Genomic DNA, 23,541 nt, shown 5'->3' with positions numbered 1-23,541 from the left:
TAGGGAGGGATTTGAGTTCTTGAGTCTGCATACACCACACATTTGTGCTTTGCTTTTAAAGATTTTTAATAGTTTTGCTACTTAGTAAGCTTTTTTGACAAACATATGTAGACATTAGTGTATTGTGAATTTGACTCGCCCACCCCAGGGCTCTGGGACACCCGGTGCCGGGCCGGACTAGTCCAGGGGTAGTCAGTGGTGGCAGAGCCCGGCTCCATGTCCCTGGCGGGGTCAACTAATATGGCAGTTGTGGGGGTGGTAATTAATAATAAAGTTTGTGGAATATTCGTGACGCCACATGTGGATTGCGGCTATGGAGCCGCCGCTGCTGAATGGGACCTCCGGGGCTGATGGATTAGCAGCTGGGATGGTTCTACTCCCCACAGGTGGAGCGGTACCCCGGGGCAACCGTTGGTGCTTATTAAAGTCTATGGTGCTTTTGTGGATGGTGCAGTGCAGGGCGAAATAAAGGAGGCAACACCAGAAGGTGCAGTTTCAAGATTTTAGTCACTCTTTCATGGCTGCAGCGAACTGGTCGCCCACTGGTTTGCTGGGATCTCCTGTCAGGGACCTCCGCCAATCCCGGGTAGTTCTAAAAGTAAAGGCCGGTGCACCCTTGGTTGTGTCTCCTTCCTAGACTGGCTTCAAAGCCTCGACCTTTGTAGATAGACTTGTCTCAGCCTGCACTGTAGGTTCTGGTCAAGAAGGCTTGCCTGGATGGAATCTTGCCCTCTTCCCAGGGGATCTACTGTGGGATGTGGCCCTAGGCGCTTGCAACCACCCAGGGCCTTCGGTGTTTACTTTGGAAATGTCTTTCTTTCCTTGGTTTCTAGGAACCGTCCCTGTATGCAGCCTAATCCCTCCACCCGATGTTCTAGTGGAACCGGCCACGAGCTTGAAAGCCTTCTGTGGCCCTGGAATCCTTTCTTTTCAGTCTCTGGTGTCACCTGGGCCTAGCTGGGCCCCAGGGTCTCCACCAGGAAGCTTCACTTTATGTTGCTTTTCTGAAGTATCAACCTCTCTCTTTCTAACTCCTCACTTCTCACTCCTCTCAATTCACTCTGCTGACTCCCACCAACTAACTCCTTTCAACTAACTGCCCTTGAAATTCCTGTATCTGCTCTTTCTTTCTGTTGGCTCCTCCCACTTTCCCAGTTGCTAGGCCCCACCCTATGGGAGAAGAGATGGGTCTTACGGCCCCCCAGCATGCAGCATGGGGGTAGCTGCCACTATCCCCGGTCCCAAAATATGCCTAACAATGGGTGTAGTGTGAATTTGCCTGTGAACCGGCGTTTACTTCTTTCCTTACCCAGGATGGGACATCCCACCTCTGGCTGAGGTGCAATGTCTCTGTGGCGACGGAAGCCTCAGAGGCGCCACAAATTTACTAGGTTCCAGTGCCTTATAGGCACATTTTTGGTTGTTCTTTCCACATAGGTTGTTGTGTGGAGCATGGGACTATTGGCTATTTTTTTTTAATTCATTTTATCTAGTAATGCTGACCCCGTCTCTCTCCTATTTTTACAACTAATGAATATTGCAGATGTGTCCATATTTCTTGTGGCATTCTCCTTCACCAGAAGCTCTCATGTATCCAGCTCCTAAGACATATCTTTATTTTATCCCTTTTATGTTATGTTTTTGCCTGTATGTAAGTCTTTTTAGTATTTCATCTTTTGTAACCACTGTGCTCTGTTTGAATACTAAATCTAACATTTAATAAATGTGTTCCTTGCTGCTCTAAATGTGCACACAAACCCTGAAGATGGCGAATATAGTTTGGTTGAGTTATCCTGTGTATGCCAGAGTGCAAGAAGAGTGCATATCAAGTGCTCGGGAAGGCCCTTTTACAGTAGCACCCAAGACGTGTTGCGAGTGCTGTTCATGAAACCTATCGTAATAACATGCTTTTTATAAATTATGTAGGCTGCTCAGTGGAAAATCAGTTTGTGAGACCTCCAGCGAACAAGTACATCGTTTACGAAGGAATTTATGCCTTGAGTGGTGTAAGGACTCAACAGTAAGCGTATGGGTCCAAACTTGTGATAGGAGAATTGATTTGCAAATAATTTGTGACTGCTGAGTGGGAAGCCTACAAATCCCTTTCCCTCCTGGCATTCTTTTGATTAGCCAGTTGAAGTGATATTGTGTTTGTGTCATGCCGCAATGATGACATTGTGGCAATCCAGGTAATCTAAAGCAAAGCTGAAAATAATAGAAGGCAAAGAGATGCAAATGCCTCCTGTGACACTAGTCATTGCATAGACAAATCCTGAGGGAGGGACATCAAGGATCAAGGGGATTGACAGAGGCATAGTCAGGTCACAGTTTGAAGTCAAAATACCTGGAGGATAGAGCCGGATCAGAGCAAAGGGAAGGTCAGATGAGGTTCAAGGTCTGGCAGCAATAGATCAGAACACAAAATGCAGATAAACTAGGCCAACAAGCACCAATAATAAGAATGGTATGACTGGAAGTGTTCTGGAATTAACTGCTCAGCTAAGTAGCTGGGCAATCACAGGGCACAGGAAGCATATAAAAAACCCAGCACCTCATAGTATCGGATTGGATGACTGAGCTGTCCCTCACCAAAAAGAAAGCTCAGCACGCCCCTGCCCTAGATTTGATGACAAGCTGTCCCTCACCAAACTGACAGCTCACCATGCCCTGATTCTATAGTACAGCAAATAGACACTCATTGCATCCAAGATGCACTGAGGGGAAGAATCATGACACCTCCCATCCAGCGATCACAGATATCTGACATGGAAGATATACCAGGGTCCTGCGAATCGCTCCTCCCATGTTCAGCCCGTACACCTCTTTGTGATAAGTCTAATGCAACTTTTTGGGTCTTTACACCACTCCAGATTTATTATTGAGCCCGAACATCACACCAGTATGTACAGATCTTTCAGACCTTTTCCAGCCTAATAATGTATATTTAAATTTTTGCAAATGATAGATATCCAGATATCCATTAAGTGACAAATTAAAGTTTCACAGTCCTGGAGGTGGGAAAACCAGGCAGATTGAGTTTAGTAGTGAAAGTGAGCAGAAGGAAGTAGTAGTTGAGCAGCCTGAAGTTGGTCCGGGTGTGTGGCCCGGACAGATCAGCAAGGTTGGCAGACGGTGGTGACCGTCTGCCGGAGAGGCCTATCTGAGTTACCGTAAGGACCGTGGATGGGCGGTGGCCCGGCGGTACCAGACCGGTACACAAAGAGAAGCCAGCACCATCTGGCAGGGGCTTTTCGGACCCCGGCAAGGCTAGGAGTCGCCGTGAGTTTGCCGAATCCGTTAGTGAAGGGGACCTCCTGGGTTTCCAAACAGTCAAGTCCCGACAGAAGGCAACAGTCCAACCAACAGAGGGAGACATCGCCACCGCCAAGGCAACCGTTTCTCAGGGCCAGCGCCTGCGGGCAAAGAGGGGCTCCTCCAGCCCATATCCAAGCTGGGGAGCGGGTTACCGGTGGGAACCCATCGGAACCATCAACTGTACTTAGGTGCAGGGAAAGGCAGTCACCATCAAGCTGCCGGGAGAAACAACACCGCAGCCATCTGTGGGACCCGTCCATCCAGCCGAGTGTTTTACCGAGAACTGTGTCTTCATCATTTGGCTGAGTGAGTACCACCGTGCCGTGCGGCACAGTGCTGCCCCTGCGACCCTGCACCTCGCCAGGCCCCGTAACCCGCCTGCCATCCATCCCTACCCCATCACCGGGCCCCAGGACAACCAACCCCCTACCCACAGAGGGGAGAACTAACAACAAAGCTGCTCCCTGTCACCGCTCCCAGGATCCCCGTCCAGAGCAGCGGTGGTGTCACCATTATCACCACAGCCGTGGGTGGCGTGACGGACAATAATCAAAACCCCCACAATCAAAATCCCCTTTTCACTCACGGGCGAGGAACGCCGCTCGAGTCCCCGGGATCCGGCCCTCCGCTCGAGCCACCACCGAGCAGCAACAGCTGCAGCAGCAGTGGCAGCCGGACCCGAGCAGTGGGAGAGCGCAGCGTCCCCTCCTCCGCCCGCGACAACTTGGCGTCACGAACAGGATCCTACCGTTCTACTGACTGGTGGAAGTGCGCCTTATGTGACTGCCGGAGGTGTCCGGCTGAAAATTTGCCGAAGCCGCCATCTTGGGCGCGAAGAGTTCCCGCTCGAGTGTCTCCTCGAGTAGTAGAGGCGCGAAGGCCAAAACCCCGCCCCAATAGAGGAGGAGCCGGAAAGAAACTAAGGGGGACGAAATGGCGGCCGGTCGCATGTGAGCACGGTTATAAAAGCAGGGACGCCAGGACTCTGCGGCGATATTGGGTTCCTGGAAGACCTCATTACCAAGATGCATAACCCAACTCCAAACGAGGAACCCCCGCGCCCGGCACAACGACATGGCTGAGGGACCGGACCGTCCCGCTGAGTAACCGTCTGCAGGCCCAGCGGAAGAAAGCCCCTGTGCCCATCCCCTACACCTCAGCTGAGGTTGCGCCGGGTTGCCGCTGCAAGGCAGCGCCCAAGGCCAAGTCACCGCGGGACCTTCCGCCCAGATCACCAACAGTGGTCAGTGTTCAAAAGGTCTCGCGGGGCCCAACCCGTGCGCCGGAGCTCGCAGCAGCACCGTACTGGGATAGGGAGCCGGTACCGTTGGGCCCAGAAATCGAGGAGAGGGAAAGGAAGAAGGCGGAGTTGGTGGCCCGTGCAATCCGGGAGAAGGAGAGCCTGAGACAAGCGACCTTCCGTGTCCGAGGCCCGCTGTATGAAGGGCAGGTGAGGCGGTTTGATGTCCGCCGGGGCTATGGTTTCATCTATGAACCGGGCCTGGAGGCCGAAGTCTTTATAGCACGGCGGGATGTTAATGCCCACCTGCCAGAAGAGCACCCAGGCCGTAACCTGATGCCGGGAGATCTGGTGCAGTACACCCGGCACTGTGGGGAGAGGGGGTGGTTTGCGCTGGATGCCAAGCTGAGGGGCAGTCAGGAAGCCCGGGTGTCCGCCGCACCCTCTCCCCCAGCAGACACCGAAGAGTCGGAGTAAGGGCAGCGGAATGCCATTGTCCCCGTCCCCGTTGGGACCGCGTGTGTGTTAAGAAAGTACTGTTTAAAGTTTTGAAAGTTTTGCAAAAATGATAAGGATAATCTACCGATGAAGTCACCTGATTGCCATCTGATTTACTGCTGATTGAAACCGGTTGTTGCCGGCACCGTTGTCCCTGTGGGGACCATTCAAAAAGTTGCATAAAGAACTCTTTATGAACAGGCCCGAGAACTTGCAGGGCAACCACAAACTTCGTGGCATGTAAATAAAAATGTTTGTTGTGGCTTCCACCGTTACGCAGATTGGAGGAAGGGTCCGCAGTGGAGTAGGCTGGGGCCCAGCCATCACCGGAACCGGTGGCAATCCTCTGGGTGTTTCAGGGGTTCCCCATGGACGTGGGTCCCCTGAAAAGCACAGAACCCGCTCGGGCAACTTGTGCTGGACTGGGGTCAAGGGATGCTGCCTGTTTGCTTAGGGGCAGCATCAGGGTCAGGTTGCTTGGGTAGGAGAGAGCGGAAGCCGTGACCGTTTGCAACCGGAACGTTTAAGTAAGAGTACCTCCCGATGTGGGAAGAAGTTATTATAATTGTATGTGTGTTACCGTTTTTCTATCTTTTCCAGTTGGTGAAAATAAAACCGGTGATGGACGGGCAGCCCGCGGACGGTCTGCATTTAACTAAGGGGGAATGTGGCGCCCTGGACAAGCCAGGGGCCACAGAGCACAACACCAACACACCCCACACTCCCAGCAGGCACACCGAAGTCAGACACAAAACCCTTGCTGCCTTCCTCCAGGGGCTGATGATCACACCAGGGGGTGGGCCAGGCGGATGGTCCCGCCCACCGAGGAGTTCACAGTCTTGGAGGTGGGAAAACCAGGCAGATTGAGTTTGGTAGTGAAAGTGAGCAGAAGGAAGTAGTAGTTGAGCAGCCTGAAGTTGGTCCGTGTGTGTGGCCCGGACAGATCAGCAAGGTTGGCAGACGGTGGTGACCGTCTGTAGGAGTGGCCTATCCGAGCTACCGTAAGGATCGTGGATGGGCGGTGGCCCGGCGGTACCGGACCGGTACACAAAGAGAAGCCAGCACCATCTGGCAGGGGCTTTTCGGACCCCGGCAAGGCTAGGAGTCGCTGTGAGTTTGCCGAATCCGTTAGTGAAGGGGACCTGCTGGGTTTCCAAACAGTCAAGTCCCGACAGAAGGCAACAGTCCAACCAACAGAGGGAGACATCGCCACCGCCAAGGCAACCGTTTCTCAGGGCCAGCGCCTGCGGGCAAAGAGGGGCTCCTCCAGCCCATATCCAAGCTGGGGAGCGGGTTACCGGTGGGAACCCATCGGAACCATCAACTGTACTTAGGTGCAGGGAAAGGCAGTCACCATCAACCTGCCGGGAGAAACAACACCGCAGCCGTCTGTGGGACCCGTCCATCCATCCGAGTGTTTTACCGAGAACTGTGTCTTCATCATTGGGCTGAGTGAGTACCACCGTGCCGTGCGGCACAGTGCTGCCCCTGCGACCCTGCACCTCGCCAGGCCCCGTAAACCGCCTGCCATCCATCCCTACTCCATCACCGGGCCCCGGGACAACCAACCCCCTACCCACGGAGGGAAGAACTAACAACAAAGCTGCTCCCTGTCACCGCTCCCGGGATCCCCGTCCAGAGCAGCGGTGGTGTCACCATTATCACCACAGCCGTGGGTGGTGTCACGGACAATAATCAAAACCCCCACAATCAAAATCCCCTTTTCACTCACGGGCGAGGAACGCCGCTCGAGTCCCCGGGATCCAGCCCACCGCTCGAGCCACCACCGAGCAGCAGCAGCCACAGCAGCAGCGGCAGCCGGACCCGAGCAGTGGGAGAGCGCAGCGTCCCCTCCTCCGCCCGAGACACTATTGTGACGCCCCGGACTAGTCGTGTCGTGCCAGTTAGTCACACACAACACTACACCCCCTCCCGGTTAGGTGACATCAGTCAAACTAAAAACCTTGTCACCACCCTCCAGGTTTGATGTCCACACCAGGGGGGCGGAGCCAGGCGGTTGGCTCCGCCCACCGATGAGTTCACAGGCCTGAAGGCGGGAAAACACACAGTCTAGTGGAGTCTAGTTCAAGTGCAAGTGTAGAGCAGTCAAGTTCACTGGAAGTCCTGTGTCCAGGCCTGCCAAGAGACTACCAGGTGGGTGGGTCGGATCCCAGTCGCCATTGGCAAGGAGACAGATGGTGGTCGCCACCTGCAGGAGACCGGGAAGACGACCGGTGGAACCGTAAGGGACCGGGACAGGGTAGTGGCCCGCCGGAAGCGAACCGAGGAGCCAACTGGATACCGGAGCACCAGGCAGGATACTCAGACCCAGTACAAAGCCCTGAACCGACAGGGCCGAGTCGAATCGACTGATTGCGGACTAGACTTAAGGACCTATCCCACACAAGCCCCGTTAATAGACAACAGCCCAACCATACAGGGTACAGCCACCGCCAAGGCATAGAGACCTAAAGGGCCAGCGTCTGCGGGCAAACGGGCTCCTACGGCATATACAAGTCGGGGAGCGGACTACCGGTGTCTAGGCATAGGAGTCAAACATTTACACACAGAGGTGCAGGAGAAAGGCGGAAACCACCAACCTATTCTGGGAGAAGCTGCAGCTGGCTCGTTCATCATCCGTTTGGTTTACCAGGACCCGGTTCCCGTGTTAATGAAAATGTTATCGTAACGTTCAAGTATGTGTCTCCCGTAAGGGAAGATCCAAAAGATAAAAATGTTGAAACTTTGTACAAATGTTTTATGCTTGTATTATGTTCCCGTTTTCTATTTTCCAGAAACAAAAATAAAGCGGTGATGGACGGGCAGCCCGCGGATGGTCTGCATTAAACCAAGGGGAAATGTGATGCCCCGGACTAGTCGGGTCGTCCCAGGTAGTCAAACACCCCACCATACCCCCTTCCGGTTAGGTGACATCAGTCAAACTAAAAACCTTGTCACCACCCTCCAGGTTTGATGTCCACACCAGGGGAGTGGAGCCAGGCGGTTGGCTCCGCACATCGAGGAGTTCACAGGCCTGGAGGCGGGAAAACACACAGTCTAGTGGAATCTAGTTCAAGTGCAAGTGTAGAGCAGTCAAGTTCATGGGCAATCCTGTGTCCAGGCCTGCCAAGAGACTACCAGGTGGCTGGGTCGGAGCCCAGTCGCCATTGGCAAGGAGGCAGACGGTGGTGGCCACCTGCAGGAGACCGGGAAGATGACCGGTGGAACCGTAAGGAAGTGGCCCACCAGAACCGAACCGGGGAGCCAACTGGATACCAGAGCACCAGGCAGGGTACTCAGGCCCAGTACAAAGCCCTGAACCGACAGGGCCGAGTCGAATTAACTGATTGAGGACTGGACTTAAGGACCTATCCAACACAAGCCCTGTTAATAGACAACAGCCCAACCATACAGGGTAAAGCCACCGCCAAGGCATAGAGACCCAAAGGGCCAGCGTCTGCGGGCAAACGGGCTCCTACGGCATATACAAGTCGGGGAGCGGACTACCGGTGTCTAGGCATAGGAGTCAAACATTTACACACAGAGGTGCAGGAGAAAGGCGGAAACCACCAACCTATTCTGGGAGAAGCTGCAGCTGGCTGCGGGCCCCTTTCATCACTCCGTTTGGTTTACCAGAGACTCCAGTGTCTTGTGTCGGAGTGAGTACACCAGTGCCATCAGGCACCGCACCACACTGCACCGAAACACTTCACCCTGCACCCCGGCCCTACCGGGCCCTGGGACCAACACCCCCTACCCACGGAGGGGTCAACACCTAGCTGCGCCATTATATCGCTCCTGGGAGCCCCCATACCTTCGCCGCAGCGGTGGTGTCTACAATCAGCACTACCCGTGGGTGGCGTCATGAACTAACATCCCAAACAAAACCACCGCGGCCCCGGCCGAGGACTTCCTCACCCAAATCCCCCCGTGTATCGCCAACTTCCTTGCAGAGTGACGTGACCCCGGGGTCCGTGAAAAGCTCAAGCCACCACCCGCAGTACGAGCACGGATCCGAGTGGCTCGGCGGTCACAGCCGAGCCCGCGGGGCGGTACACTACTTGGACACAGGCTGCCTTGGTCAGATATAGTGGAGTCTCTGTTTTTTTCAAAGGACAATAAATTAACCTCATAACTTTGACTATCTACTGCAAACACAGGTACATGAATGGAAGAGAGAAGCCAGGGGCAATATGATACCCACCTTAGAGTGACATATGACCCCACTGCTGATAACATTTTAAGAAATGTAGATTTTCTTGAAGAAATAGCCTGGATATGACCACTAGTGACCTCCAAAAAAGTAATGACGCCATATGTCACATTTGTGTGCACTGAACCTTGAATATATCTGTCATCTCCATTAGTCCAGCATCCCCCTGATCTTTCAGATGTATACAATATTACTATTTTCAACAACAATGTTTCTTCAGCGCTCTATTGGGAGACCCAGACGATTGGGGTATAGCTACTGCCCTCTGGAGGCCACACAAAGCACTACATTAAAAGTGCAAGGCCCCTCCCCCTCTGGCTATACCCCCCCGTGGTATCACGGGTTCTCCAGTTTTAGCTTTGTGTGCGAAGGAGGTCAGACATTCCATGCATAGCTCCACAGATTTTAGTCAGCAGTAGCTGCTGACTGTTTCGGATGGAAGAAAAGAGGACACATATAGTGTCCCCAGCATGCTCCCTTCTCACCCCTGGATGGTGTTGTAAGGTTGAGGTACCTATTGCTGGTACAGGGCTGGAGCCTGACATGCTGTTTTCCTTCCACATCCCCTTGTAGGGCTCTGTGGAAGTGGGATCCTGCCGGCCTCTCAGCTCTGATGCCGGGCTCCATCCACAGACCCATTAGAACCTGATGGAGACGGAGCAGGAGTACGATCAGGGACAGGCCCTGCATCATACAGGTACTCTGTGTCCCCGGCAGGCACAGACACACTCCGGGCTGGCTGGGTGTTGTAGTGCGCCGGGGACCGCAACGTGGAGTTGGTGTCCCTACAGATTACTGGGGGATTGTTTGTGTTTGGGAACGCAGCGCCGACCCCCTCTGGACCGGGCGGCGCTGCTGTGACTTGTGGTGCGCCGGGGATCCGCCGTCCGCGCTTTTACGGCGGCGGCGGTTATAAATTTAGTCCCCGGCTTTTTGGGCCTAGGACGCCGGCAGCTCCGTTTCGTTCCCGCCCCCACCCTGTCATTCAGGGTAGGGGAGAGACGCTGTTCGCTAGCAGCGACGAGGGCTGGAGCCTGATTTACATGCTCCAGCCCTCTCACTTGGCACAGAGGGAAGCAGGCTTCCCGCTCTTGGCCAGGAACGCCCAGGGCCCGCCCCCCTTCCTCTCTCGAGACGCCGGCAGCCATTACATGCATGCCTGGCTGGAGGAAGGACGCAAGGCTCTGGGAGACCTGGACTAGGGGCTATCTGGCGACCACACACCCGCTTTTTAAGCGGGCGGTAAGCGATTTTTCTGTGCTGGTCCCTCTAGTGCCTCACTGTGTATCAGTGTACTGGGTACAGATATATAGTTATTGTATTTCTTGCACTGTGAGGTGCGCTTCTGGCTGCATATCCCAGATCGCTCTGTGGAAGCAGCAACATGTCATCCTCAAAACGCAAGGCGGCCAAGGCAAAAAGGGCTGTGTATACTGCGTGTGCTGCATGTGGGGCTAATCTACCAGCAGGCTCCGATGACCCCCATTGTGTGCAATGCTCCGACCCGGTGCTGCTTCGCCAGCCGGAGTCAGGAGAGGTAGCGAACCAGGCTGAGACGCTTGTAAGTTCTGCCCCGGTGACAGGGACGGACTTTGCAGTTTTTGCAGATAATATGTCTGTATCTATGGCAAAAATCCTTGAGACCTTGCAATCTATGCATGGGGCTCAGTCTCTGGGCACGGCGAGGCCTCTGTCCTCAGGTCCCCCTTACTTGGAATGTATCCAGCCCACAGGGGGGTCCCCGGCTTCACAGGCCGAGGATTATGACTCAGATGATGGCCCCAGCCACCCTAAGCGAGCTCGCTGGGAAAGACCCTCGACGTCTTCACACTGCTCAGGGTCTCAGCGCAATCAGTCTCCCTGTGATGTGTCTGATGAGAGTGATCAGGAATCCACTCCTGGAACCCCTCTCAACCTGGATACCCCGGATGGGGATGCCATGGTAAACGACCTTATCTCAGCCATCAATAGGCTGTTGGATATTTCTCCCCCAGCCCCTTCAGCAGAAGAGGCGGCTGCGGAGCAGGAAAAGTTTCGTTTCCTTTATCCCAAGCGTAAATTGAGTGCTTTGTTAGATCACTCTGACTTCAGAGAATCAATCCAGAAGCACGACGCTCACCCAGAAAGGCGTTTCTCTAAACGATCTAAAGATACGCGTTTCCCTTTCCCCCCTGAGGTGGTCAAGCGCTGGACACAGTGTCCAAAGGTAGACCCCCCGATTTCCAAACTTGCAGCTAGATCCATAGTTGCAGTGGAGGATGGCGCTTCACTTAAAGATGCCAATGACAGACAGATGGACCTTTGGTTAAAATCTGTCTATGAAGCTATAGGCGCGTCGTTTGCTCCGGCATTCGCAGCCGTATGGGCACTCCAGGCTATTTCAGCTGGCTTAGCAAAAGTGGATGCTATCATGCATCCAGCAGTGCCGCAAGTGGCGCACCTTACCACGCAGATGTCGGCGTTTGCGTCTTACGCTATCAATGCGGTCCTAGAATCTACCAGTCGCACCTCAATGGCCTCCGCCAATTCGGTAGTTTTGCGCAGAGCCTTGTGGTTAAAGGACTGGAAAGCAGATGCTGGTTCCAAAAAATGTTTAACCAGTTTGCCTTTGTCTAGAGATAGACTGTTTGGCGAGCCATTGGCTGACATCATTAAGCAGTCCAAGGGTAAAGACTCCTCTTTACCACAACCCAGAACATCCAAACCTCAGCAGAAAAAGTGGCAGCAGAGGTTTCAGTCCTTTCGAGGTTCGGGCAAGACACCATTTACCTCGTCCAAAGGGACTCAGAGGACGCAAAGAAACTCAGATTCGTGGCGGACTCACACACGCCCCAAGAAAGCAAATGGAGGTACCGCTTCCAAAGCGGCTACCTCATGACTTCCAGCCCCCCACCTCCGCATCGCCGGTCGGGGGCAGGCTCTCCCGCTTTTCCGGCATTTGGATGTCACAGGTCAAAGACCGGTGGGTGACGGACATTTTGTCTCGCGGGTACAGAATCGAGTTCAATTCTCGTCCTCCAGCTCGGTTCTTCAGAACCTCCCCACATCCAGACCGAGCAGATGCTCTGCTGCAGGCGGTGGATTCCCTAAAAGCGGAAGGAGTGGTTATCCCAGTCCCTCCTCAGGAACAAGGGCAAGGGTTTTACTCCAATCTCTTTGTGGTTCCAAAAAAGGACGGCTCGTTCCGTCCTGTTCTGGACCTAAAACGGCTCAACAAACATGTGCACGCCAGGAGGTTCCGGATGGAAACCCTCCGCTCTGTCATTGCCTCAATGTCCAGAGGAGACTTCCTTGCCTCAATAGACATCAAAGATGCTTATCTCCACGTGCCAATTGCTACAGAACATCAACGTTTTCTACGTTTTGTGATAGGAGACGACCATTTTCAGTTCGTAGCTCTTCCATTTGGTCTGGCGACAGCCCCACGGGTCTTCACCAAGGTCATGGCGGCGGTGGTAGCAGTCTTGCACTCTCAGGGACACTCGGTGATCCCTTACCTAGACGACTTATTGGTCAAAGCTCCCTCTCAGGAGGCATGTCAGCACAGCCTGAATGCTACTCTGGAGACTCTACAGTCTTTCGGATGGATCATCAACTTTCCAAAGTCGATCCTATCACCGACTCAGTCACTAACGTATCTTGGCATGGAGTTTCATACTCTAGCAGCGATAGTGAAGCTTCCGCTGGACAAGCAGCGGTCACTACAGACAGGGGTGCAATCTCTTCTGCAGGGCCAGTTGCATCCCTTGCGGCGCCTCATGCATTTCCTAGGGAAGATGGTGGCAGCCATGGAAGCAGTTCCCTTTGCGCAGTTTCATCTGCGCCCACTTCAATGGGACATTCTCCGCCAATGGGACGGGAAGTCAACGTCCCTGGACAGGAAAGTCTCGCTTTCCCAGACGGCCAAGGACTCTCTACAATGGTGGCTCCTTCCCACCTCATTATCTCAGGGAAGATCCTTCCTGCCCCCATCCTGGGCAGTAGTTACGACAGATGCGAGTCTGTCGGGGTGGGGAGCAGTGTTTCTCCACCACAGGGCTCAGGGGACGTGGACTCCGCAGGAGTCCACCCTTCAGATCAATGTTCTGGAAATCAGAGCAGTGTATCTTGCCCTACTGGCCTTCCAGCAGTGGCTGGAAGGAAAGCAGATCCGAATCCAATCGGACAACTCCACAGCGGTGGCATACATCAACCACCAAGGAGGGACGCGCAGTCGGCAAGCCTTCCAAGAAGTCCGGCGCATTCTAATGTGGGTGGAGGACAGAGCATCCACCATATCCGCGGTTCACATCCCAGGCGTAGAAAACTGGGAAGCAGACTTCCTCAGTCGCCAGGGCATGGACGCAGGGGAATGGTCCCTTCACCCGGACGTGTTTCAGGAAATCTGTCGCCGCTGGGGAGTGCCGGACGTCGACCTAATGGCATCCCGGCACAACAACAAGGTCCCGGCATTCATGGCGAGGTCGCGCGATCAAAGAGCTCTGGCGGCAGACGCCTTGGTTCAAGATTGGTCGCAGTTTCAGCTCCCTTACGTGTTTCCGCCTCTGGCGCTCTTGCCCAGAGTGCTACGCAAGATCAGATCCGAGTGCAGCCGCATCATACTCGTCGCTCCAAACTGGCCGAGGAGGTCGTGGTATCCGGATCTGTGGCATCTCACGATCGGTCGACCGTGGTCACTGCCAGACCGACCAGACTTACTGTCCCAAGGGCCGTTTTTCCATCAGAATTCTGCGGCCCTGAACCTGACTGTGTGGCCATTGAGTCCTGGATCCTAGCATCTGCAGGATTATCTCAAGAAGTGATTGCCACAATGAGACAAGCTAGAAAGTCGAATTCTGCTAAGATCTACCACAGAACGTGGAAGATTTTCTTATCCTGGTGCTCGGCCCAGGGAGTGTCTCCCTGGCCATTTGCATTACCCAAGTTTCTTTCTTTCCTGCAATCGGGGTTAGAAAAGGGCTTGTCGCTCAGCTCCCTTAAAGGGCAAGTTTCGGCACTATCCGTGTTTTTTCAGAAGCGTCTAGCACGTCTTCCTAAGGTGCGCACGTTCCTGCAGGGGGTCTGTCATATTGTGCCCCCGTACAAGCGACCGTTAGATCCATGGGATCTGAACAGGGTACTAGTTGCTCTCCAGAAGCCGCCCTTCGAGCCTCTGAAGGAAGTTTCCTTTTCTCGGCTGTCGCAGAAAGTGGCGTTTCTTGTTGCCATCACATCGCTTCGGCGAGTGTCTGAGCTGGCAGCTCTGTCATCCAAGGCTCCCTTCCTGGTGTTCCACCAGGACAAGGTTGTGCTGCGCCCCATTCCGGAGTTTCTTCCTAAGGTCGTATCCTCTTTTCATCTTAATCAGGATATTTCCTTGCCTTCTTTTTGCCCTCATCCGGTTCACCGGTATGAAAAGGACTTACGTTTGCTAGATCTGGTGAGAGCACTCAGAATCTACATTTCCCGCACGGCGCCCATACGCCGTTCCGATGCACTTTTTGTCCTTGTCGCTGGTCCGCGCAAGGGGTTGCAGGCTTCTAAAGCCACCCTGGCTCGATGGATCAAAGAACCAATTCTAGAGGCCTACCGTTCTGCGGGGCTTCCGGTTCCTTCAGGGCTAAAAGCCCACTCAACCAGAGCCGTGGGTGCGTCCTGGGCATTACGTCACCAGGCTTCGGCTCAACAGGTGTGCCAGGCAGCTACCTGGTCCAGTCTGCACACTTTCACCAAGCATTATCAGGTGCATACCTATGCTTCGGCGGATGCCAGCTTAGGTAGAAGAGTCCTGCAGGCGGCAGTGACACCCCCATAGGGGAGGGCTGTTTTGCAGCTCTAACATGAGGTATTTATTTACCCACCCAGGGACAGCTTTTGGACGTCCCAATCGTCTGGGTCTCCCAATAGAGCGCTGAAGAAGAATTTTGTTACTTACCGTAAATTCCTTTTCTTCTAGCTCTTATTGGGAGACCCAGCACCCGCCCTGTTGTCCTTCGGGATGTTTTTTTGTTGTTTGCGGGTACACATGTTGTTCATGTTGAACGGTTTTTCAGTTCTCCGATGTTATTCGGAGTTAATTTGTTTAAACCAGTTATTGGCTTCCTCCTTCTTGCTTTGGCACTAAAACTGGAGAACCCGTGATACCACGGGGGGGTATAGCCAGAGGGGGAGGGGCCTTGCACTTTTAATGTAGTGCTTTGTGTGGCCTCCAGAGGGCAGTAGCTATACCCCAATCGTCTGGGTCTCCCAATAAGAGCTAGAAGAAAAGGAATTTACGGTAAGCAACAAAATTCCCTTCTTCTTACGCCGTTTTTGCCTATAGCTTACACTGGACTCTGTTGCTGTCTTCATTTCTTACATTGCACAGTTCATATAAAGCCTTGTTTAGTTTACTTTCTCACTTATGCATTGCACTGTTGCAGGCCAAAATCCTTGCCGTAATACACAGCATGAGAGTTCTGAGTGATATCCAACTGCTGAGAGCAATAGTGATCATCATCCAAGATTTGCCATTTATTCTGCAGCCTGTTCTTCATCACTGAAGAAGTGACCCTTTGATTGCCAGGTCAAAATCCATTAAAAATCATTTATTTTAGATTTCCTAAGTCTTTTTAGTGTAACGTTTATACAACGTCCTGTTATTAAAATATTGATGATCACTTATCAATTTCCCTTTATGTTGGTTCAAGGATAATAAAATCACTATAGGCTATGTTGATGAGTTTTTGATGTTCATGTGATGCCCTGGACCCCCTGCACAAACACCAGCCCCTAATAAGGTGACAGCAGCCAACCTACAAAACCTTGTCACCTCTCTCAGTGTTCAATGGTCACACCAGGGGTGGAGCCAGGCGGTTGACCACGCCCACCTAGGAGTCCAGAGAGCCTGAGACAGGAAACAGTCAGTTGAAGTTTGGAGGCAGTGCTGTTCAGTCAGTACAGTGGAGTGGAGTGGAATTGAAGTTCAAGTGCAGCAGGCCTGAGGCGTCAGGTCTGCAGCAACAACACTGATCGGTGCCGGGGTCGTAGCTCTGGTACCGTGGCAAGGAGGCAGATGGTGGTTGTCGCCTGCAGGAGCCGGGAAGATCGCTGGTGGAACCGGAAGGGACCGGGACAGGATATTGTCCCACTGGCACCGAACCGGGTAGCCAACTGGAAACCGGAGCACCAGTAGGGGTACTCAGACCCAGAACGAGGTCAAGAAGCCACTGGAGCATGTCAAATTCACTGATTGAGGTCTGGACCTTAGGTCCTTTCCCGTCCCAAGACCCGTGGCAACAGCCCACCGAGGGGGATAGAAAGGCACAGCACAAGCAGAGAGATCCCACGGGCCAGCGCCTGTAGGCAAACTGGTTCCCCGACACACATCAAGCCGTGGAGCGGACTACCGTTGCTGAGCATAGGCAGTCAAGTTCTACAAAGGGGTGCAGGAGAAAGGCGGAAACCACCAACCTGAGAAAGGGGCAAAGCGCAGCCGGCTGCGGGCACCGACCACCATCCTTTTCGGTTTACCAGAGACTCCGGTGTATCTGTCATAGTGAGTACAACAGTGCCCTCGGGCCGCGCACTGCACCACACCATCTTGCCCGCACCTCACAACTACCGGGCCTCGGGACCATCACCCCCTGCCCACGGAGGGGTCAACACCAGGATGCATAACATCGTCCCCGGGAGATTAGTTAACGGCAGCGGTGGTGTCCACATTCACTACAACCCGTGGGTGGCGTCACGAACTTACATCCCTAAACGCCACCCACGGCCGTGAACCTCCCCACCGCAATCCCTACACGTAGCGCCAACCCCCTTTCAGAGCGACGTGACGCCCGGGTCCAGGAGGAGCTCGAGCCACCCACCGACGAGCACGGATCCGAGCGGCAGTACATTCAGATTTTCTGCACCTATTACCTAAATTAGGTTATTTGTGCTTTTCATTGAGTTTTTGAGTGCATATTTTTCCACATATGTTTTTGACATTGCAGTCTTTGTTTCTTTTTGGTATGTCATGTTTTAATAAAGCTGCTTGTTTATGATATTTCCTAGTATTTGACTTTGACAGAACTTTTTTGATACAGTCATGTGCGGATTCTATGCGTTTTTTGCTTGTTTCTGCAGCGTAAATCAAGTGAATTTGACATGTGTACTTAAAATTGCACCCCAAGTGAACTTACGAGGTGTAAACAAGAAGCACAATGGGCAGCAGATTTTATAATCCCATCCACTTTACTGGAACTGTAAGACGCTGCATTTTTTTTGAGCAGCATACATCCAAAGCATCTAAAACTCACCAAATACTCCTTGTAGGATGAGTACCTGAGATTGAATTTATCACTATTATTTTTACTATGTAAAATTAGATAGTGAAATACATAAGTGAATTATAATGATGGCAATCAGGGATAACACCCGCCTCCCAAGCTCCGAGGGGCCCCTGGAAAGATTGCCCTCCTTACAATGTTTTACGTGGGCCACACACTTAACTCCTTCACATTCCCTTGGCGCAGATCTCCAGGCAGGGAGCTTTCCTTGAACTATGCTGCCGGCAATACAGACTAGCAGCACAGCTCCAGGGAACTCCCTGTTCGAAGAAGAAGGTTAGCTCCACAGAAGCGGACGCGATGTGAGAATGTGTTTTTTTTTTAATGTTTATGGGATATGTGGGGGCTCATACTGTATATAGAGGCATGTGTGGGGGCTCATACTGTATATAGAAAGCAATGAGGGGGCTCATGCTATTTATAGGGGTTATTTGTGGGCTCATGCTGTATATAGGAGCATGGGTAGATGCTCATGCTGTATATTACTATATTGGTGGCTATATAGGGGCTCCTGTAGTATGTAGAAGGCTATTTAGGGACTCAAACTATATATTAGAAGGCTATGTTGGGGCTCATACTGTATATTAGAGGATGTGTGGGGCTCATACTGTATATGTGAGGATTTGTGGGGTAATACTGTATATAGGAGGCTATGTGAGGGCTCATGCTGTATATAGGAGGCTTTTTGGCAGTTCCTGCTGTACATAGGAAGATATGTGGGGGTTCATGCTGTACACTGTGTGCAGAATTATTAGGCAAGTTGTATTTTAGAGGATTTTTTTTATTATTGATCAACAACTATGTTCTTAATCAACCCAAACGACTCATAAATATCAAAGCTTAATATTTTTGGAAGTTCTTTTTTTAGATTTGTCTGTCTTAGGAGGATATCTGTTTGTGCAGGTTACTATTACTGTGCAGAATTATTAGGCAACTTAATAAAAAATCAAATATATCCCCATCTCGCTTGTATATTTCACCAGGTAAACCAATATAACTGCACAAAATTTAGAAATAAACATTTCTGACATGCAAAAACAAAACCCAAAAAAATTAGTGACCAATATAGCCACCATTATTTATGATGACATTCAACAGCCTACCATCCATAGATTCTGTCAGTTGCTTGATCTGTTTAGGATCAACATTGCGTGGAGCAACCACCACAGCCTCTCAGACACTGTTCCGAGAAGTGTACTGCTTTCCCTCCATGTAGATCTTACATTTTATGAGGGACCACAGGTTCTCTATGGGGTTTAGATCAAGTGAACAAGGGGGCCATGTCATTTTTTTTCATCTTTTAGACCTTTGCTGGCCAGCCACGCTGTGGAGTAGTTGGATGCATGTGATGGAGCATTGTCCTGCATGAAAATCATGTTTTTCTTGAATGATACCGACTTTTTCCTGTACCACTGCTTGAAGAAGTTGTCTTCCAGAAACTGGCAGTAGGTCTGGGAGTTGAGCTTCACTCCATCCTCAACTCAAAAAGGTCCCACAAGTTTATCTTTGTTGATACCAACCCATACCAGTACACACCTCCACCTTGCTGGTGTCTGAGTCGGAGTGGAGCTCTGTGCCCTTTACTGATCCAGCCTCTGGCCCATCCATCTGGCCCATAAAGAGTCACTCTCATTTCATCTGTCCATAAAACCTTTGAAAAATCAGTCTTAAGATATTTCTTGGCCCAGTCTTGACATTTTATCTTATGTTTCTGTGGCGCCCTGGACAAGCCAGGGGCCACAGAGAACAACACCCACACACCCCACACTCCCGGTCAGGCACACCGAAGTCAGACACAAAATCCTTGTTGCCTTCCTCCAGGGGCTGATGTCCACACCAGGGGGTGGGCCAGGCAGTTGGCCACGCCCACCGAGGAGTTCACAGTCCTGGAGGCGGGAAAAGTAAAGAGATCAGTTTTGGAGGTGAAAGTGGAAGGAGGTGAAGTGGTAGTGGAGCAACTAACTGACAGCGTCCGAGTGTGTGGCCCGGGCGGTACAGCAAGGTTGGCAGACGGTGGTGACCGTCTGCAGGAGTGACCGATCGGAGTTTACCATAAGGACCGTGGACGGGCGGTGGCCCGGCGGTACCGGACCGGTACACAAGGTGAAGTCAGCACCATCTGGCAGGGGTTTACGGACTCTGACAAGGCTAGGAGTCGCCGTGAATTTGTCGAATCCATCAGCGAAGGGAACCTCCTGGGTTCCCCAGCAGCCAAGTCCCGACAAAAGGCAACAGCCCAACCGTGAGAGGGAGACACCGCCACCGCCACCGCCAAGGCAACCGTTTTCCAGGGCCAGAGCCTGCGGGCAAAAAGGGGCTCCTCCAGCCCATATCCAGGCTGGGGAGCGGGTTACCGGTGGGAACCCATCGTAACCATGTACCGTACATAGGTGCAGGGAAAGGCAGTCACCATCAACCTGCCGGGAGCAGAAACCACCGCAGCCGTCTGTGGGACCCGTCCATCCAGCCGTGTGTTTTACCGAGAACTGTGTCCTCATCATTGGCTGAGTGAGTACCACCGTGCCGTGCGGGACAGCGCTGCCCCTGCGACCCTGCACCTTACCAGGCCCCGTAACCCGCCTGCCATCCATCCCAAAATGTTAAGTGAGCAGTTTGTGCAGGGGATGAGGTCCTCGGAGGACCGCAAACAGCTTCGGCTGTGGGCCCTAGAACACCCTGATGTGGACTTTGCCGTATTAAAGGAACGGGCTATCAAAGCTCTGCAACCCCCCACAATTGAAGCTCCTGAGCCAGCCCCGTGGCCGGTCGAGACTGCTCCCGTCGTGGTGGCCCCTACCCCATCAGCACCTGATGTGACTGCAGCTCCAAACGGAGCGATGGAAGAGCTTGCTGCTCAAGCTTGCCGCATGGATGGGGACCTTGCTAAGATCCTTGCCGCACTCCAGCCTCCGACCAGATCCCAGGCCCCGGTGAAGATGCAGCTCGCCGACAGCCCTGAGGACGTCCCCTGGATGCAGCGGAGAAGGGCCAATGACTCACGGAATGGACCTCCAATCTGTTACAGGTGCAGCAAACCCGGCCACCACTTCCGACAGTGTCCGTTAAACGACCAACCCCTGGGGCCACGGGCCAATCCTTAGGAGTAGAACCCCATGGCCCCCCAGACTGGCGGGACCGGTACATCGGGGCCCAGCCCATCATCCTCATGGCTGTGGACGGCATACCGTTGATGGCTCTCCTGGACACTGCATCACAGGTAACCACCATACCATACACACTGTATCAACGGTATTGGGGAAAAGACGAGCTGGCTCCCCCAGATACCAGTATAACACTGATTGCTGCTGATGGACTCCCATTGACCCAAGTAGGGTACAAACAAGTGGCCATGACTGTGGGGCGAGCTGAACTGCAACACCAGGGTATGATTGTGATAATGAATGAACCCAGTGATCATAACCCGAAGGTAGTGCTAGGGACCAACGTGATGGAGCACTGTATGAGTGATGTGCTGACCCTACTGCAGCAGCTGGCCGCCACGGCGGCGGGGAGCCGACAGAGAGCTGTGCAGCGTGAGATTCGAGCCCTGATGTACCGCCAACATGTGAGTTCGAAAGGAGGAGAGATTGGCGGGGTGAGAGTGATGGATGTGGCCCCTTTGATTGTGCCTCCCAGGAGCGAGATGATGATTTGGTGTAGGGCAGCGGTAGGGCCCCAGGGGCGTGACTACCCCGCCATGATGGAGCCCATGCCCTCTGAACACTGGCCCACAGTAATGGTCGCCCGAGGGGTGGTAGATGTAAAGAAGGGGAGAGTGCCCGTGAGGGTGCTGAACTGCGGGGAGGAAGAAGTCAGGCTTCCCCGGTACGCTACCCTTGCCAAGCTGTTCACCTTGGATCCCCACACCATGCACGGGGCCATTCCCACAACCTCACCACCTACTGCCAGCACTCACCCATCCCAAGGGGAGTCAGATGAGTGGTGCCGACAGCTACACGTAGGCACTGACGATACCCCTGCACATCACAAAGAAGGGGTATACCGGGTGGTACAGGAGTATGAGCAGGTTTTTAGCAAGCACCCCCTAGACTTTGGGCAGATTAAAGGGGTCCAACACCATATCCCCACCGGTGAGCACCCCCCTATCAAAGAAAGGTACAGGCCTATTCCCCCTGCACACTACCAATGTGCTAAGGACATGTTGAGGAACATGAAGGAGGCAGGGGTTATTAGGGACAGCTGTAGTCCCTGGGCCGCCCCGTTGGTACTGATTAAGAAGAAGGATGGCACCATGCGGATGTGTGTGGATTACCGAAAAATTAACCAGATAACACATAAGGATGCTTACCCTCTGCCCCACATTGAGGAGTCCCTGGCTGCGCTGAGAACCGCTAACTACTTCTCCACCCTTGACCTCACCAGTGGGTACTGGCAGGTGGCTGTGGCACCAGAAGACCGAGAGAAGACTGCATTTGCTACCCCTATGGGACTCTGTGAGTTTAATAGCATGCCGTTCGGGCTGTGCAATGCCCCTGGAACCTTCCAACGGCTGATGGAATGCTGTCTGGGGCATCTAAACTTTAAGACCGTCCTGCTGTACCTGGATGATGTGATTGTGTACTCCCAGTCATATGAAGCCCACCTGGAGCACTTAGCCGAGGTGTTCGCTTCCCTTGCCAAATATGGGATGAAGTTGAAGCCCTCAAAGTGTCATCTGCTGAAACCCAAAGTGCAGTACCTAGGGCATGTGGTCGGTGCAGAGGGTGTCGCCCCCAACCCTGATAAAATCACCGCCATTCAGGACTGGCCAAGGCTGACCATGGTGAAGCAGATGAGGCAGTTCCTGGGCCTGGTGGGGTATTACCGTCGCTTCATCAAGGGGTACACGAAGATGGCTGCCCCCATGCAAGACCTCCTCGTGGGACAGACCAAAGGTGGTAGACCCCTAGGAGCTCCATTGGTGTGGGAAGAAAGGCATGAGGAATCCTTCCATCAGCTGAGAGCGGCCCTGACCGGAGAAGAAATCCTAGCATACCCTGACTACAACCACCCCTTCATCCTTTACACCGATGCCAGCAATGAGGGCTTAGGGGCAGTCCTATCCCAGGTCCAACACGGGAGAGAGAAAGTGACTGCCTATGCGAGCCGAAGGCTTTGACCGACTGAGAGGAACCCTGAGAACTACAGCTCTTTCAAGCTTGAACTCCTGGCACTGGTGTGGGCTATCACCGAGCGGTTCCGCCATTACCTGGCAGCGGCTAAGTTCACCGCTTTCACGGATAATAACCTGCTGACCCACCTGGACACCGCCAAGCTGGGCGCGTTGGAACAGCGATGGGTGGCTAGGCTAGCCAACTACGATTTCACCATCAAGTACAGGGCCGGCCGTGTCAACGTTAATGCCGATGCACTCTCCCGGATGCCCCACTTGTCGGAAGAAGGGCCTGAGGATGACGACCTCGAAGAGATTGAGCTGCCCGCATTTCATCAGCCACCGACTGAGAAGGTGCATGTCTATCAACAACGGGTAAACCTGGACCCGCTGCCCAGCCAGGAGTGGCAAGAAGCTCAGGACCAGGCACCCGCTGTCCGCTTAGTCAAGATCTTGGTGGAACAGGGTGCTTCTGGGATAGACCCTGCCGCCCCAGATGAAGCCCAACGCCTGTGGCGTGAACGGACCCGGCTGTATCTACACCAGGGGAAGTTGTACCGTGAGCAGATTAGCCCGAAGACCCATGAGAAGATCCGCCAGTTGGTGATTCCCCAAGCTAACGTGCCCACTGTCCTGCAAGCATACCATGATGGTGCTGGGCACTTCGGATGGAAGAAGCTAGAGATGCTGTTGAGAGAGCGGTTCTATTGGAGTGGAATGCGGGAATCTGCAGAGGCCTGGTGCCGAGAGTGTGGCCCTTGCGCGCTGAGAAGGAAGGATGAGGCCAGCCAGAAGGCGCCCCTACACCCGATTGTTACACACCAACCACTGGAGCTGGTTGCCCTGGACCATGTAAAGCTCACCCCCA

The sequence above is a fragment of the Anomaloglossus baeobatrachus genome, chromosome 10 (assembly GCF_048569485.1).
Source record: "Anomaloglossus baeobatrachus isolate aAnoBae1 chromosome 10, aAnoBae1.hap1, whole genome shotgun sequence".
NCBI lineage: Eukaryota > Metazoa > Chordata > Amphibia > Anura > Aromobatidae > Anomaloglossus > Anomaloglossus baeobatrachus.
This window is presented reverse-complemented; position numbering follows the sequence as displayed.